We start from the raw sequence: 18172 nt of genomic DNA on the forward strand, positions 1-18172 counted from the left end.
TATTGGAATGTATTTTGGCGGACATAATCCAAGATAATCCACTGTCAATTTGTAACAGTCAGCAGTGCCAGTTGGTGCCACAGGGTGGTGCACTGCTCCCTTTTGTTTTGCTTTGTGTAGAAGATCTGACGTCAATTCCACCTCTTGCTATAGATAGACATGACATGACATGATGTGTGTCAAACAATTGTCACACATGGATGGATGATTAGCCGTGTTTATTTATTTATTTCCGGGGGGAATGAATGAATGAATGACTAACCCTGTAAAACCCGGATTCATTTCTACTTGCAAAAAAACGATTTCAACCTTACTACTACTTTTTACTACTAGGACTTATCAGAGGAAATCATGTAAAATAAATTATATATATATTTTTGGCACATTTATAATAATTATTAAAATAATAATAATAAATTAATAATTTACATTTGGGGGACATCTTTCACAAAAATAAGGATAAATCCAAATAAATCACACCTTTTAGTCAACAAGTCAAGACAAGGACTAAGGACTAAGGATAAATCAATCCCGGCCCCTCCATAGGGCCGGGGGTCCGCCGGGGGTCCGCGGAGGGGGTCCGCGGGGGTCCCCGGCCCTATCTCGGCCGTCCCTTGTCCGTTTCGGACGGGGGGAATCTCGTTCGAACCGGGCCGCCGTCCCGGACGCGCTCCCGGGGCTCTCGCGGTGGCAATAGTTGGAAATGACACGTCCACCAAGGGGAAACCTTGACCGGGCTATGGTGAGTATGCCAGTATGGCCACTATATGCGTGTACTATGTTGGCAGCAGTGCTCCGTTCACGTTTGTTTATTATATTAGTGCTGTCTGCCGTGATACCTGGCTTAATATGGTCAATACTGAATCAGTCTAAAATATGCTTTGGCGGACCCCCCCCCCCCCCCCACCTCTTGCTATAGACAGACATGACTTGACATGACATGATGTGTGTCAAACAATTGTCACACATGGATGGATGATTAGCCTTGTTTATTTATTTATTTCCGGGGGGAATGAATGAATGAATGAATGAATGAATGAATAAATAAATAAATAAATAAATAAATAAATAAATAAATGGATGGATGGATGGATGAATCATATATTCCCGGGGGCATTTCTCTCCAGGTGAGGACAATGCCATCCAGTCAACCAAATATGGATGTCAGACGATCAGGCATCATCTCGTATGTATTACTTCTACTACTACTACACACACACACCCAAACACGCAAATGAAGGGGCATGGTTCCGGCTACTTTGTGGGATTGCTTTATGCAAATGAAGGGGCGTGGCATGCAAATGAAGGGGAGTGGTATGCAAATGAAGGGCATGTTTCGGCTACTTTGTGGGATTAGTTTATGCAAATGAAGGGGCGTGGTATGCAAATGAAGGTGCGTGGTATGCAAATGAAGGGGAGTGGTATGCAAATGAAGGTGCGTGGTATGCAAATGAAGGGGCATGGTATGCAAATTAAGGGGAGTGGTATGCAAATTAAGGGCATGTTTCGGCTACTTTGTGGGATTAGTTTATGCAAATGAAGGGGCATGGTATGCAAATGAAGGGGCATGGTATGCAAATGAAGGGGAGTGGTATGCAAATGAAGGTGCCTGGTATGCAAATGAAGGTGCGTGGTATGCAAATGAAGGTGCGTGGTATGCAAATGAAGGGGAGTGGTATGCAAATGAAGGGGCATGGTTCCGGCTACTTTGTGGGATTAGTTTATGCAAATGAAGGTGCGTGGTGTGCAAATGAAGGGGAGTGGTATGCAAATGAAGGTGCGTGGTATGCAAATGAAGGGGAGTGGTATGCAAATGAAGGGGAGTGGTATGCAAATGAAGGGGCATGGTATGCAAATGAAGGGGCATGGTATGCAAATTAAGGGGAGTGGTATGCAAATGAAGGGCATGGTTCGGCTACTTTGTGGGATTATTTTATGCAAATGAAGGGGCGTGGCATGCAAATTAAGGGGAGTGGTATGCAAATGAAGGGCATGTTTCGGCTACTTTGTGGGATTAGTTTATGCAAATGAAGGGGCATGGTATGCAAATGAAGGGGCATGGTATGCAAATGAAGGGGAGTGGTATGCAAATGAAGGTGCGTGGTATGCAAATGAAGGGGAGTGGTATGCAAATGAAGGGGAGTGGTATGCAAATGAAGGTGCGTGGTATGCAAATGAAGGGGCATGGTATGCAAATTAAGGGGAGTGGTATGCAAATTAAGGGCATGTTTCGGCTACTTTGTGGGATTAGTTTATGCAAATGAAGGGGCATGGTATGCAAATGAAGGGGCATGGTATGCAAATGAAGGGGAGTGGTATGCAAATGAAGGTGCGTGGTATGCAAATGAAGGTGCGTGGTATGCAAATGAAGGTGCGTGGTATGCAAATGAAGGGGAGTGGTATGCAAATGAAGGGGCATGGTTCCGGCTACTTTGTGGGATTAGTTTATGCAAATGAAGGTGCGTGGTGTGCAAATGAAGGGGAGTGGTATGCAAATGAAGGTGCGTGGTATGCAAATGAAGGGGAGTGGTATGCAAATGAAGGGGAGTGGTATGCAAATGAAGGGGCATGGTATGCAAATGAAGGGGCATGGTATGCAAATTAAGGGGAGTGGTATGCAAATGAAGGGCATGTTTCGGCTACTTTGTGGGATTATTTTATGCAAATGAAGGGGCGTGGCATGCAAATTAAGGGGAGTGGTATGCAAATGAAGGTGCGTGGTATGCAAATGAAGGGGCATGGTATGCAAATGAAGGGGCATGGTATGCAAATGAAGGGCATGTTTCGGCTACTTTGTGGGATTATTTTTATGCAAATGAAGGGGCGTGGCATGCAAATTAAGGGGAGTGGTATGCAAATGAAGGTGCGTGGTATGCAAATGAAGGGGCATGGTATGCAAATTAAGGGGCATGGTATGCAAATGAAGGGGAGTGGTTCCGGCTACTTTGTGGGATTGCTTTATGCAAATAAAGGGGCGTGGCATGACAATTAAGGGGAGTGGTATGCAAATTAAGGTGCGTGGTATGCAAATGAAGGGGCATGGTATGCAAATTAAGGGGCAGGGTATGCAAATGAAGGGGAGTGGTATGCAAATGAAGGGGCATGGTATGCAAATTAAGGGGAGTGGTATGCAAATGAAGGGCATGTTTCGGCTACTTTGTGGGATTAGTTTATGCAAATGAAGGGGCGTGGTATGCAAATGAAGGTGCGTGGTATGCAAATGAAGGGGCATGGTATGCAAATTAAGGGGAGTGGTATGCAAATTAAGGGCATGTTTCGGCTACTTTGTGGGATTAGTTTATGCAAATGAAGGGGCATGGTATGCAAATGAAGGGGCATGGTATGCAAATGAAGGGGAGTGGTATGCAAATGAAGGTGCGTGGTATGCAAATGAAGGTGCGTGGTATGCAAATGAAGGTGCGTGGTATGCAAATGAAGGGGAGTGGTATGCAAATGAAGGGGCATGGTTCCGGCTACTTTGTGGGATTAGTTTATGCAAATGAAGGTGCGTGGTGTGCAAATGAAGGGGAGTGGTATGCAAATGAAGGGGCATGGTATGCAAATTAAGGGGAGTGGTATGCAAATTAAGGGCATGTTTCGGCTACTTTGTGGGATTAGTTTATGCAAATGAAGGGGCATGGTATGCAAATGAAGGGGCATGGTATGCAAATGAAGGGGAGTGGTATGCAAATGAAGGTGCGTGGTATGCAAATGAAGGTGCGTGGTATGCAAATGAAGGTGCGTGGTATGCAAATGAAGGGGAGTGGTATGCAAATGAAGGGGCATGGTTCCGGCTACTTTGTGGGATTAGTTTATGCAAATGAAGGTGCGTGGTGTGCAAATGAAGGGGAGTGGTATGCAAATGAAGGTGCGTGGTATGCAAATGAAGGGGAGTGGTATGCAAATGAAGGGGAGTGGTATGCAAATGAAGGGGCATGGTATGCAAATGAAGGGGCATGGTATGCAAATTAAGGGGAGTGGTATGCAAATGAAGGGCATGTTTCGGCTACTTTGTGGGATTATTTTATGCAAATGAAGGGGCGTGGCATGCAAATTAAGGGGAGTGGTATGCAAATGAAGGTGCGTGGTATGCAAATGAAGGGGCATGGTATGCAAATGAAGGGGCATGGTATGCAAATGAAGGGCATGTTTCGGCTACTTTGTGGGATTATTTTTATGCAAATGAAGGGGCGTGGCATGCAAATTAAGGGGAGTGGTATGCAAATGAAGGTGCGTGGTATGCAAATGAAGGGGCATGGTATGCAAATTAAGGGGCATGGTATGCAAATGAAGGGGAGTGGTTCCGGCTACTTTGTGGGATTGCTTTATGCAAATAAAGGGGCGTGGCATGAACATTAAGGGGAGTGGTATGCAAATTAAGGTGCGTGGTATGCAAATGAAGGGGCATGGTATGCAAATTAAGGGGCAGGGTATGCAAATTAAGGGGAGTGGTATGCAAATGAAGGGGCATGGTATGCAAATTAAGGGGAGTGGTATGCAAATGAAGGGCATGTTTCGGCTACTTTGTGGGATTATTTGTATGCAAATGAAGGGGCGTGGCATGCAAATTAAGGGGAGTGGTATGCAAATGAAGGTGCGTGGTATGCAAATGAAGGGGCATGGTATGCAAATTAAGGGGCATGGTATGCAAATGAAGGGGCGTGGTATGCAAATTAAGGGGAGTGGTATGCAAATGAAGGGGCATGGTATGCAAATTAAGGGGAGTGGTATGCAAATGAAGGGCATGTTTCGGCTACTTTGTGGGATTAGTTTATGCAAATGAAGGGGCGTGGTATGCAAATGAAGGTGCGTGGTATGCAAATGAAGGGGCATGGTATGCAAATTAAGGGGAGTGGTATGCAAATTAAGGGCATGTTTCGGCTACTTTGTGGGATTAGTTTATGCAAATGAAGGGGCATGGTATGCAAATGAAGGGGCATGGTATGCAAATGAAGGGGAGTGGTATGCAAATGAAGGTGCGTGGTATGCAAATGAAGGTGCGTGGTATGCAAATGAAGGTGCGTGGTATGCAAATGAAGGGGAGTGGTATGCAAATGAAGGGGCATGGTTCCGGCTACTTTGTGGGATTAGTTTATGCAAATGAAGGTGCGTGGTGTGCAAATGAAGGGGAGTGGTATGCAAATGAAGGTGCGTGGTATGCAAATGAAGGGGAGTGGTATGCAAATGAAGGGGAGTGGTATGCAAATGAAGGGCATGTTTCGGCTACTTTGTGGGATTATTTTATGCAAATGAAGGGGCGTGGCATGCAAATTAAGGGGAGTGGTATGCAAATGAAGGTGCGTGGTATGCAAATGAAGGGGCATGGTATGCAAATGAAGGGGCATGGTATGCAAATGAAGGGCATGTTTCGGCTACTTTGTGGGATTATTTTTATGCAAATGAAGGGGCGTGGCATGCAAATTAAGGGGAGTGGTATGCAAATGAAGGTGCGTGGTATGCAAATGAAGGGGCATGGTATGCAAATTAAGGGGCATGGTATGCAAATGAAGGGGAGTGGTTCCGGCTACTTTGTGGGATTGCTTTATGCAAATAAAGGGGCGTGGCATGAACATTAAGGGGAGTGGTATGCAAATTAAGGTGCGTGGTATGCAAATGAAGGGGCATGGTATGCAAATTAAGGGGCAGGGTATGCAAATGAAGGGCATGTTTCGGCTACTTTGTGGGATTAGTTTATGCAAATGAAGGTGTGTGGTATGCAAATGAAGGTGCGTGGTATGCAAATAAAGGGGCGTGGCATGAACATTAAGGGGAGTGGTATGCAAATGAAGGTGCGTGGTATGCAAATTAAGGGGCATGGTATGCAAATTAAGGGGAGTGGTATGCAAATGAAGGGCATGTTTCGGCTACTTTGTGGGATTAGTTTATGCAAATGAAGGGGCATGGTATGCAAATGAAGGGGAGTGGTATGCAAATGAAGGTGCGTGGTATGCAAATGAAGGTGCGTGGTATGCAAATGAAGGTGCGTGGTATGCAAATGAAGGGGAGTGGTATGCAAATTAAGGGGCATGGTTCCGGCTACTTTGTGGGATTAGTTTATGCAAATGAAGGTGTGTGGTATGCAAATGAAGGTGCGTGGTATGCAAATGAAGGGGAGTGGTATGCAAATGAAGGGCGTGTTTTGGCTACTTTGTGGGATCGGCTTATGCAAATGAAGGGGCGTAGTATGCAAATGAAGGGGAGTGGTATGCAAATGAAGGTGCGTGGTATGCAAATGAAGGGGCATGGTATGCAAATGAAGGGGAGTGGTATGCAAATGAAGGGGAGTGGTATGCAAATGAAGGGGCATGGTTCCGGCTACTTTGTGGGATTAGTTTATGCAAATGAAGGTGCGTGGTATGCAAATGAAGGAGAGTGGTATGCAAATGAAGGGGAGTGGTATGCACATGAAGGGGCATGGTATGCAAATGAAGGTGCGTGGTATGCAAATGAAGGGGAGTGGTATGCAAACGAAGGGCGTGGCGACACCCACTAATTTGCATAAGCGACACCCACTAATTTGCATAGCCCTCACCCACAAAGTAGCCGAAACAACGCCCTTCACATTTTCATAACCCACTCCCACAAAGTAGCGGGAACATACGCACATGTCCCCTTCACGATGACGTACATGTTCCCGTCACGATGACGTACATGTTCCCTACATGATGATGTACATGTTCCATTCACGATGACGTACATGTTCCCGTCATGATGACGTACATGCTCCCTCCACGATGACGTACATGTTTCCTCCACGATGACGTACATGTTTCCTCCACGATGACGTACATGTTCCCTCCACGATGACGTACATGTTCCCTCCACGATGACGTACATGTTCCCGCCACGATGGCGTACATGTCCCCTTCACGATAGCGTACATGTCCCCTTCACGATGACGTACATGTTCCCGTCATGATGACGTACATGTTCCCTACATGATGATGTACATGTTCCATTCACGATGTCGTACATGTTCCCGTCATGATGACGTACATGCTCCCTCCACGATGACGTACATGTTTCCTCCACGATGACGTACATGTTCCCTCCACGATGACGTACATGTTCCCTTCACGATGGCGTACATGTTTCCTCCACGATGACGTACATGTTCCCTCCACGATGACGTGCATGTTCCCTTCACGACGACGTGCATGTTCCCTCCACGATGACGTACATGTTTCTGCCACGATGACGTACATGTCCCCTCCACGATGACATACATGTTCCCGTCACGATGACGTACATGTTCCCTACATGATGACGTAAATGTTCCATCTACGACGACGTGCATGTTCCCTCCACGATGACGTACATGTTTCCTCAACGATGACGTACATGTTTCCTCCACGATGACGTACATGTTTCCTCCACGATGACGTACATGTTCCCTCTGCGATGACGTACATGTTCCTGCCACGATGGCGTACATGTCCCCTTCACGATAACGTACATGTCCCCTTCACGATGACGTACATGTTCCATACATGATGACGTACATGTTCCCTCCACGACGACGTACATGTTCCCTACACGATGACGTACATGCTCCTTTCACGATGACGTACATGTTCCCTACATGATGACGTACATGTTCAATTTACGACGACGCGCATGTTCCCTCCACGATGACGTGCATGTTCCCTACACGACGACGTACATGTTCCCTCCACGACGACGTACATGTTCCCTACACGACGACGTACATGTTCCCTACACGACGACGTACATGTTCCCTACACGACGACGTACATGTTCCCTACACGACGACGTACATACCACTCCCGTTCATTTGCATACCACGCCCTTCATTTGCATACCACGCACCTCATTTGCATACCACTCCCCTTAATTTGCATGCCACGCCCCTTCATTTGCATAAACCAATCCCACAAAGTAGCTGGAACCATGCCCCTTCATTTGCATACCACTCCCCTTCATTTGCATACCACGCACCTTCATTTGCATACCACTCCCATTCATTTGCATGCCACGCCCCTTCATTTGCATAAACCAATCCCCTTCATTTGCATGCCACGCCCCTTCATTTGCATAAACCAATCCCCTTCATTTGCATGCCACGCCCCTTCATTTGCATACCACGCACCTCATTTGCATACCACTCCCCTTCATTTGCATGCCACGCCCCTTCATGTGCATACCACTCCCCTTCATTTGCATGCCACGCCCCTTCATTTGCATAAAACAATCCCGCAAAGTAGCGGAAACATGCCCTTCATTTGCATACCACTCCCCTTCATTTGCATACCACTCCCCTTCATTTGCATACCACGCACCTTCATTTGCATGCCACGTCCCTTCATTTGCATAAACCAATCCCCTTCATTTGCATGCCACGCCCCTTCATTTGCATACCACGCACCTCATTTGCATACCACTCCCCTTAATTTGCATGCCACGCCCCTTCATTTGCATAAACCAATCCCGCAAAGTAGCGGAAACATGCCCTTCATTTGCATACCACTCCCCTTCATTTGCATACCACTCCCCTTCATTTGCATACCACGCACCTTCATTTGCATGCCACGCACCTCATTTGCATACCACTCCCCTTAATTTGCATGCCACGCCCCTTCATTTGCATAAACCAATCCCGCAAAGTAGCGGAAACATGCCCTTCATTTGCATACCACTCCCCTTCATTTGCATACCACGCACCTTCATTTGCATGCCACGTCCCTTCATTTGCATAAACCAATCCCCTTCATTTGCATGTCACGCCCCTTCATTTGCATAAACCAATCCCGCAAAGTAGCCGAAACATGCCCTTCATTTGCATACCACTGCCCTTCATTTGCATACCACGCACCTTAATTTGCATACCACTCCCCCTCATTTGCATGCCACGCCCCTTCATTTGCATAAACCAATCCCACAAAGTAGCCGAAACATGCCCTTCATTTGCATACCACGCACCTTCATTTGCATGCCACGCCCCTTCATTTGCATAAACCACTCCCACAAAGTAGCTGGAACCATGCCCCTTCATTTGCATACCACTCCCCTTCATTTGCATACCACGCACCTTCATTTGCATACCACTCCCATTCATTTGCATGCCACGCCCCTTCATTTGCATAAACCAATCCCCTTCATTTGCATGCCACGCCCCTTCATTTGCATACCACGCACCTCATTTGCATACCACTCCCCTTCATTTGCATGCCACGCCCCTTCATTTGCATACCACTCCCCTTCATTTGCATACCACTCCCCTTCATTTGCATGCCACGCCCCTTCATTTGCATAAACCAATCCCGCAAAGTAGCGGAAACATGCCCTTCATGTGCGTGGTATGCAAATGAAGGGGAGTGGCCCCTTCATTTGCATACCACGCACCTTCATTTGCATGCCACGCCCCTTCATTTGCATAAACCAATCCCCTTCATTTGCATGCCACGCCCCTTCATTTGCATACCACGCACCCCATTTGCATACCACTCCCCTTCATTTGCATGCCACGCCCCCTTCATTTGCATAAACCAATCCCGCAAAGTAGCGGAAACATGCCCTTCATTTGCATACCAATCCCCTTCATTTGCATGCCACGCCCCTTCATTTGCATACCACGCACCTCATTTGCATACCACTCCCCTTAATTTGCATGCCACGCCCCTTCATTTGCATAAACCAATCCCGCAAAGTAGCGGAAACATGCCCTTCATTTGCATACCACGCACCTTCATTTGCATGCCACGTCCCTTCATTTGCATAAACCAATCCCCTTCATTTGCATGTCACGCCCCTTCATTTGCATAAACCAATCCCGCAAAGTAGCCGAAACATGCCCTTCATTTGCATACCACTCCCCTTCATTTGCATACCACTCCCCTTCATTTGCATACCACGCACCTTCATTTGCATGCCACGTCCCTTCATTTGCATAAACCAATCCCCTTCATTTGCATGTCACGCCCCTTCATTTGCATAAACCAATCCCGCAAAGTAGCCGAAACATGCCCTTCATTTGCATACCACTCCCCTTCATTTGCATACCACGCACCTTCATTTGCATGCCACGTCCCTTCATTTGCATAAACCAATCCCCTTCATTTGCATGCCACGCCCCTTCATTTGCATACCACGCACCTCATTTGCATACCACTCCCCTTAATTTGCATGCCACGCCCCTTCATTTGCATAAACTAATCCCGCAAAGTAGCGGAAACATGCCCTTCATTTGCATACCACTCCCCTTCATTTGCATACCACTCCCCTTCATTTGCATACCACGCACCTTCATTTGCATGCCACGTCCCTTCATTTGCATAAACCAATCCCCTTCATTTGCATGTCACGCCCCTTCATTTGCATAAACCAATCCCGCAAAGTAGCCGAAACATGCCCTTCATTTGCATACCACTCCCCTTCATTTGCATACCACGCACCTTAATTTGCATACCACTCCCCCTCATTTGCATGCCACGCCCCTTCATTTGCATAAACCAATCTCCTTCATTTGCATGCCACGCCCCTTCATTTGCATACCACGCACCCCATTTGCATACCACTCCCCTTCATTTGCATGCCACGCCCCCTTCATTTGCATAAACCAATCCCGCAAAGTAGCGGAAACATGCCCTTCATTTGCATACCACTCCCCTTCATTTGCATACCACTCCCCTTCATTTGCATACCACGCACCTTCATTTGCATGCCACGCCCCTTCATTTGCATAAACCAATCCCCTTCATTTGCATGCCACGCCCCTTCATTTGCATACCACGCACCTCATTTGCATACCACTCCCCTTCATTTGCATGCCACGCCCCTTCATTTGCATAAACCAATCCCGCAAAGTAGCAGAAACATGCCCTTCATTTGCATACCACTCCCCTTCATTTGCATACCACGCACCTTCATTTGCATGCCACGTCCCTTCATTTGCATAAACCAATCCCCTTCATTTGCATGTCACGCCCCTTAATTTGCATAAACCAATCCCGCAAAGTAGCCGAAACATGCCCTTCATTTGCATACCACTCCCCTTCATTTGCATACCACGCACCTTAATTTGCATAAGCAAATCCCACAAAGTAGCCGAAACATGCCCTTCATTTGCATACCACGCACCTTCATTTGCATGCCACGCCCCTTCATTTGCATAAACCACTCCCACAAAGTAGGCGGGGTGACACCCACTAATTTACATAAGCGACACCCACTAATTTGCATATACCACACCCACAAAGTAGCCGGAACCACGCCCTTCATTAGCATAAACTGCTCCCACAAAGTAAGTTAGCGAGAAAAGTCGCGAAATTCGACAGAACAAATCCGAGACCATTACCGCAACCGGGTCGCGGCCCCGATCGCAGCCGTATAGGGTTTGGGCCAAACGGACATACGGTCGTGACAGTAGCCCTGCACGAAAGCCTCGAAATTTGCGACTTTGACGCGAAAGTCGCAGAACAAATCCGAGACCATCACCGCGGCCGGGTCGCGGCCCCGATCGCAGCCGTATAGGTTTCGGGCCAAACGGACATACGGCCGCGGCGGTAGCCTTGAACGAACGCCTACAAATTGCCGACTTTGACGCGCGACAACGCGCCAACGATAAAACATCACGGTCCGACGTTCGGATATGTCGGAGAGCCAGCCGAGACGAACGGTTAGGTGTCTCGGACGTACGCCTCCGACAGTCGTACAAAACGTCCTTCACTTTGGCTCTGTGCATGCAGACACGTCATAGACCCATAGACTCTAACAGCGTCCTGGCTGAAAAAGTGAAACGAGACCGTGCCTCTTAGAAAGGTCGCCCGAGGACGTTCTATAGATCCATGCGTGCGTCTCCGGGAGCTCTATAACATATCCGAAAATCATCCCGGAAGGCCTCACCGTCGTGACGTTCCAGTGAAGCAAAGTTTGACGTTCACGCGCGCCTACGACGACGATCGTAAGTCTGTTCAGGATGGGCCGAACACCTCTGCGATCGCGGCGACGAGCCGATCTTCGTGATGGTCTGAGTTTTTTTTCTGCGACCTCGGGAACCTCAAATCTGACCCGAGGCCTAGCATTGCAGTGTAGTTCCCTTTATCGGACGCTTGTAAGAGTCCCACAAAATCGAGACCAACGCCATTTTATTCGCCATGGCCTGAATATGGATATTCGGGGGTGTTACATATTTAAAAAAATATCTATCACTTATTTGTTAAGGCATTTGGCCCAAAGGTCACCGTGGCAGTCTTTCGGCTGACCTTTGACCTTTGCAAACGTCGTGGAAATTCGAGACCGGTTCCATTGGATTCGACATGTCCTGAATATGGATATTGGAGGTTCTTACATATTTTTAAAAATATATATCACCCCATTTTTTTAAGAATTTGGCCCAAAGGGTCACCGTTGCAGTCTTTTTGCTGACCATTGACCTTTGCAAACGTCCTGGAAAGTCGAGACCGGCCCCATTGAATTTGGGACGCTCTAAATATGAATAAAATGTCTCGTTTGCGAAGAATAGGGTTAGGGAACATATTTTAAAGGTGTGTTTTGTCTGTTTTCACTTCTGTGGAGAGAGGGGAGAGAGGAGGCAGTCTTTTTGCTGACCATTGACCTTTGCAAACGGCGTGGAGAGCCCAGACCGACGCCATTGGATTCTGCATTTTCTAAATATGAATAAAATGTCTAGTTTGTGAAGAATAACATTAATGAACATGTGTTTTGTGTTTTGTGTTTTGTCTGTTCATTCAAAAAGAGAGGAGAGGAGAGGAGGGGAGAGGCATATGGCTTCATGAAATGAAATCTATATTTACCCAGGGTATCTGGGCTAAGCTCAAGAACTTGTTTCCAGCCAGGATAGAACACATTTCATCGTAGTGGTTGATGCCTTGTTCAAGGGCATTTCAGCGGTGGTAATTTTAACGTGTCGGACGGCTGATTCGAACTGGGAACCTTCCGGTATCTAGACCGCGCCGCTATCCGTTCGGCCACCGCTGCCACATACATGTGGATGGGCTGTGGCGCTGTTCTGAATTCCACTGGCAGATAACGGTCTTTTCTTTGATTCGTTTCTCTGACTTCCTATGTAAGTGCTGCTATTAAAATGCTTACTTTAAAAAGACTAAAATAGCTAAAATACAACAATTCATGGTCATAAGTTCATAAAGCATAATTCATAATAATGTCATGATACAATAATAAATATGTGGTTCATAATTGATTTCATATGAGGTTAAAAATGTAAACATGATGTGATGATAACTTTCTGAGGCAGAACCAAGTTCCCTGTCTGTCAGTAGCAACACTGGACCATGATTGATTGACTGATTGATGCATGATTGCCTGGCATTGCACACAGGTGGTACAAACATTTCTCTCACTCATTCAGACTCTGGTCTGCACAAGGAAGCACACTCGCAGCAGAGTAGTGTGTTTGAACTGTTTAAAGTTATTAAACACGGTCAAAAGGACATTCAAAGGACTGTATGAAACTCAAGAAGCATCAAGAACCTCTTTACACAACAAGCGGCCAACGAGGTATTATTATTTGAGAGTTATCTTTGTTGTGTTGTATTGTGGTGTTTTGACGGACACGTTCACCTGCGCATCGCGCAAATCTACATGTTTTGTATTTCTTTGTTTGATCAATATTATGTATTGCGACGTAATTTGTTGATTGTTTATGTGTTTATTATTTTGTGTGAACATAGTTCTCACGGCATGGAACAGCAGAGGGATGAGAAGAATGCCCAATAAATGCCCGTTTATAAAGAACCGACCTGTGTCGTCAATGTTGTGAGAAGAGCTACATCCTACGTGTGTGTTTCGTGTCGTGTCATTCATCATCACTTTGTTTACTTTACTTTATCACAGCTAACAGTCACATCAAGGTCTGTGAAATAGTTAGTAATGAATGAATAGCTGACTGTCGCGATTTTGGCTTTTATGGTGAATGTTTTACAACTATATGAACTTCAACTTTGGCCAGTAGTTGTACAAAGCCATGGGTCTGAATGTAAACAAAGTATATGCTGCTTTATAAGACAACGTTTTATTTTTATATTGAGTGGTGGTGTGATTTGCATGTTATGTAATGAGTCCGAGTTTGTATTGTGCTAAACCAGTCACCAGTAGCATGGATAAGAAGCTAACTATGCTAATCAGAATTAGCATTAAGCTAACTGCATCCACTATAATGTTACACATTATATTAATGTGCTCTGTGTGTTCAGCCATGGCCAGGACGTCGAGGCACGACCGAGAGATGGCGCTGGACGCCAAGAGACGTCTGTGTGTGAGTTCAGATCCCGTGGAGAGGCTGAGGCTGCAGTGCCTGGCCCGAGGGTCGTCTGGCATCAATGGCCTGGGCAGTTGAGTGTGTGCGCGTGCGTGTGTGTGTGCGCGCGTGCCTTCCTCAGGCACAGCAGAGGCGTACATACAGACTGTTGGACTGTGAGGTGACGTGGCAGCCCTCCTCCTCGCCATCACCCAGGAAGCCTTGGAGGTGTCGGCCGGTGTTGCTGGGCTCTATAACATATGAAAATCAGACCGGAAGGCCTTACCGTTGTGGCGTTCTACAGAAGCAAAGGTTTTAAATAGCAGATCTACAAGCTCGTAGCGCGCCACTCGGTGTAGTGGAACGTTCGCGCGTGCCATGTCGACTAGAAAGGTCGCCCGAGGACGTACTACAGTTCCACGTGTGCGTCTCTGGGAGCTCTATAACATATCCGATAATCAGACCGGAAGGCCTTACCGTTGTGGCGTTCTACAGAAGCAAAGGTTTTAAATAGCAGATCTACAAGCTCGTAGCGCGCCACTCGGTGTAGTGGAACGTTCGTGCGCGCCATGTCGACTAGAAAGGTCGCCCGAGGACGTACTACAGTTCCACGCGTGCGTCTCTGGGAGCTCTATAACATATCCGATAATCAGACCGGAAGGCCTTACCGTTGTGGCGTTCTACAGAAGCAAAGGTTTTAAATAGCAGATCTACAAGCTCGTAGCGCGCCACTCGGTGTAGTGGAACGTTCGCGCGCGCCATGTCGACTAGAAAGGTCGCCCGAGGACGTACTACAGTTCCACGCGTGCGTCTCTGGGAGCTCTATAACATATCCGATAATCAGACCGGAAGGCCTTACCGTTGTGGCGTTCTACAGAAGCAAAGGTTTTAAAGTAGCAGATCTACAAGCTCGTAGCGCGCCACTCGGTGTAGTGGAACGTTCGTGCGCCATGTCGACTAGAAAGGTCGCCCGAGGACGTACTACAGTTCCACGCGTGCGTCTCGTGGAGCTCTATAACATATCCGATAATCAGACCGGAAGGCCTTACCGTTGTGGCGTTCTACAGAAGCAAAGGTTTTAAATAGCAGATCTACAAGCTCGTAGCGCGCCACTCGGTGTAGTGGAACGTTCGCGCGCGCCATGTCAACTAGAAAGGTCGCCCGAGGACGTACTACAGTTCCACGCGTGCGTCTCTGGGAGCTCTATAACATATCCGATAATCAGACCGGAAGGCCTTACCGTTGTGGCGTTCTACAGAAGCAAAGGTTTTAAGTAGCAGATCTACAAGCTCGTAGCGCGCCACTCGGTGTAGTGGAACGTTCGTGCGCCATGTCGACTAGAAAGGTCGCCCGAGGACGTACTACAGTTCCACGCGTGCGTCTCGTGGAGCTCTATAACATATCCGAAAAGCAGACCGGAGGGCCTTACCGTTGTGGCGTTCTAAAGAAGCAAAGGTTTTTACGTTCGCGTGCGCCTTGTCTGTGTATAGAATTGACGCCGTGTGCGTTTGTAGTCCACAGCTCAGTACGGCAGTAAGGACGAGATCCTCCTCACGCTGGAAAAACACGGCGGAATATGTGACTGCCAAACATCCAGGTATGTTACCCTACCCCTACCGCGTCTTTCAGGGGCGGCTGTGGCTCAGGAGGTAGAGCAGGTCGTCCAATGATCCCTGGGTCGGCGCTTCGAATCCCGGCTCCTCCTGTCCACATGTCGAAGTGTCCTTGGGCAAGACACTGAACCCCACATTGCCTCCAATGAGTCGGTCGGTGTAAGCTTGCCACCATTGGTGTGTGAATGTGGGAAGTGAGGACGCTGGCGTCGACTGTTCGCCGCTTCACCTCCCAATGTATGAATGAATGAACCATTGTAAAGCGCTTTGAGCACTTGGAAAAGCGCTATAAAAATGCAATTCATTATAAATTCATTATTATATTATTTAGACCCGAGGACGATTCTACAAATGCCTTCTAAAACCTGAAGGTTTTCTGAAAAACCCCATGTTTCTATTTCAGTCGTTCTCAAACATTTTCATCAAGGACCCCCAGAATTATATGTATTTGGCCACGGACCCCAATCTGAAAATATGTTGTTCCATCCAGGGACCCTCCCAGAAGCAAAGATTTGAGTTAAAAACTGAAACTCTGAAAGAATATATACTCACGATTTCACGATTTTCCAAAAATAGCAGACCTACAAGCTCGTAGCGCGGCACCGAGTGCCGCGCTACGAGCTTGTAGATCTGCTATTTTTCAATAGCTAAAGCATAACATAATGCTTAAAACACCAATAAGGGTTACAAGACAGTAATTCTTTTTTTTCGAAAAAATTTCTGTAATGTAATGTGTCTTCTCTCCCTCCTCTAATACTTCCTTCTTTGAGAGACCACTTAACCATTAACATGGCAGCTGATGGGTGGTCAGATGGGTGGGCCGTGCAGCTGATGGGTGGGCCCAGGCTGTGACCCAGGATAAACGCTGAGAACCGCTGGGTAATAAATCACGCTTAAAGTACGCAGAAGTTATAGCAATCAGCGCCGCTATGCCAACAGTACAGCAATTTTAGCTATTAACCCATTTTGGGCGGGAACCCCTTTTGGTGTTTTAAAGCATTATGTTATACTTTAGCTATTGAAAAATAGTTAAAGTATAACAGCGCGGCACCGAGTGCCACGCTACGAGCTTGTAGGTCTGCTAATTTTTTTTAATCGTAAAAATGTGGTGCAAATCTTTGAATATATATATTCTTTCAGAGCGAACGTTTTTAACTCAAATCTTTGCTTCTGGGGGGTTCCCTGGAACAACATATTTTCAGATGGGGGTCGGCGGCCAATTACATATAATCTTGGGGGTACTTAATTGACATGAAAGTGTTTGAGCACCACTGACACAGAAACATAGGTTTTTCAGAAAACTGTCAGGATTTAGAAGACAAAATCGTTCCCGCAGGTAAAAGATGGGTCAAGACCACCCATCTGGGAAATGGGTGGTCTTAATACGTAGAGATATGGTGGTATTAATTATAGAAGCCTTTTATTTCATTATTTTACCATTTCTTTTGACATTTTTAAGTGGAACCCAAACCATAACCACAAGTCTAACCCTGCCACTAACTACCCCAAGCCTGACCTCGCCTCACCAGGCTTTCCACCACCTCGGAGGAAAGCCTGGTCTCTGTTTCAAAAGTCTGTATGATCCGGTCGGGAGCGGATGATATTGTTACGTCATGTTGTAGTATTGTTTTTATTTTTTATTGTTAAACATGAAAACAATAATGCAAATGGTCCTCAACAAGGTCCACTTCAATTGAGATCTACTATACTTGTGGGGACACCTGGCCCTCATAAGTATGATACCTGGGTACACGGGCACGCACACACAAAAACACGCACACACGCACGCACACACACACACACACACACACACACACACTCTCTCTCTACAAGAGTATAGTAGAACATGTGACTGTGGAGGCTCTCATGTGGGGAAACACTGTGGAAATGCGAAGCCAAGATGAGAGAGATGAGCTGCCACAAATTGAAGAGGGCTGGTATGGGAGAAGACGGGGCGGGTTGGGTTTTCATGTCGAATTTCTGTATCAGCTTTAGCCGTTTTCTATTTGCATCCGTTTAAATTGTGATTAGTTTCTCTTGGTTTTGTTTCAAAGTGTAATTTCTCTGTGCAGCACTTTGTGACTTCCGTTTGAGAAAGGCGCTATATAAATAAAAGATTCTATCATAAAGTTATTACACAAAGTTTCCGCCCGAAAGCCAAGACAATTATGTGATAGACTGATCCTGTTTAAATTAAATTATGCTAACCGATTAGCTGTGTGTGTGTGTGTGTGTGTGTGTGTGTGTGTGTGTGTGTGTGTGTGTGTGTGTGTGTGTGTGTGTGTGTGTGTGTGTGTGTGTGTGTGTGTGTGTGTGTGTGTGT

Source organism: Electrona antarctica (genome assembly GCF_951216825.1).
Source record: "Electrona antarctica genome assembly, chromosome: 14".
Taxonomy (NCBI): Eukaryota; Metazoa; Chordata; class Actinopteri; order Myctophiformes; family Myctophidae; genus Electrona; species Electrona antarctica.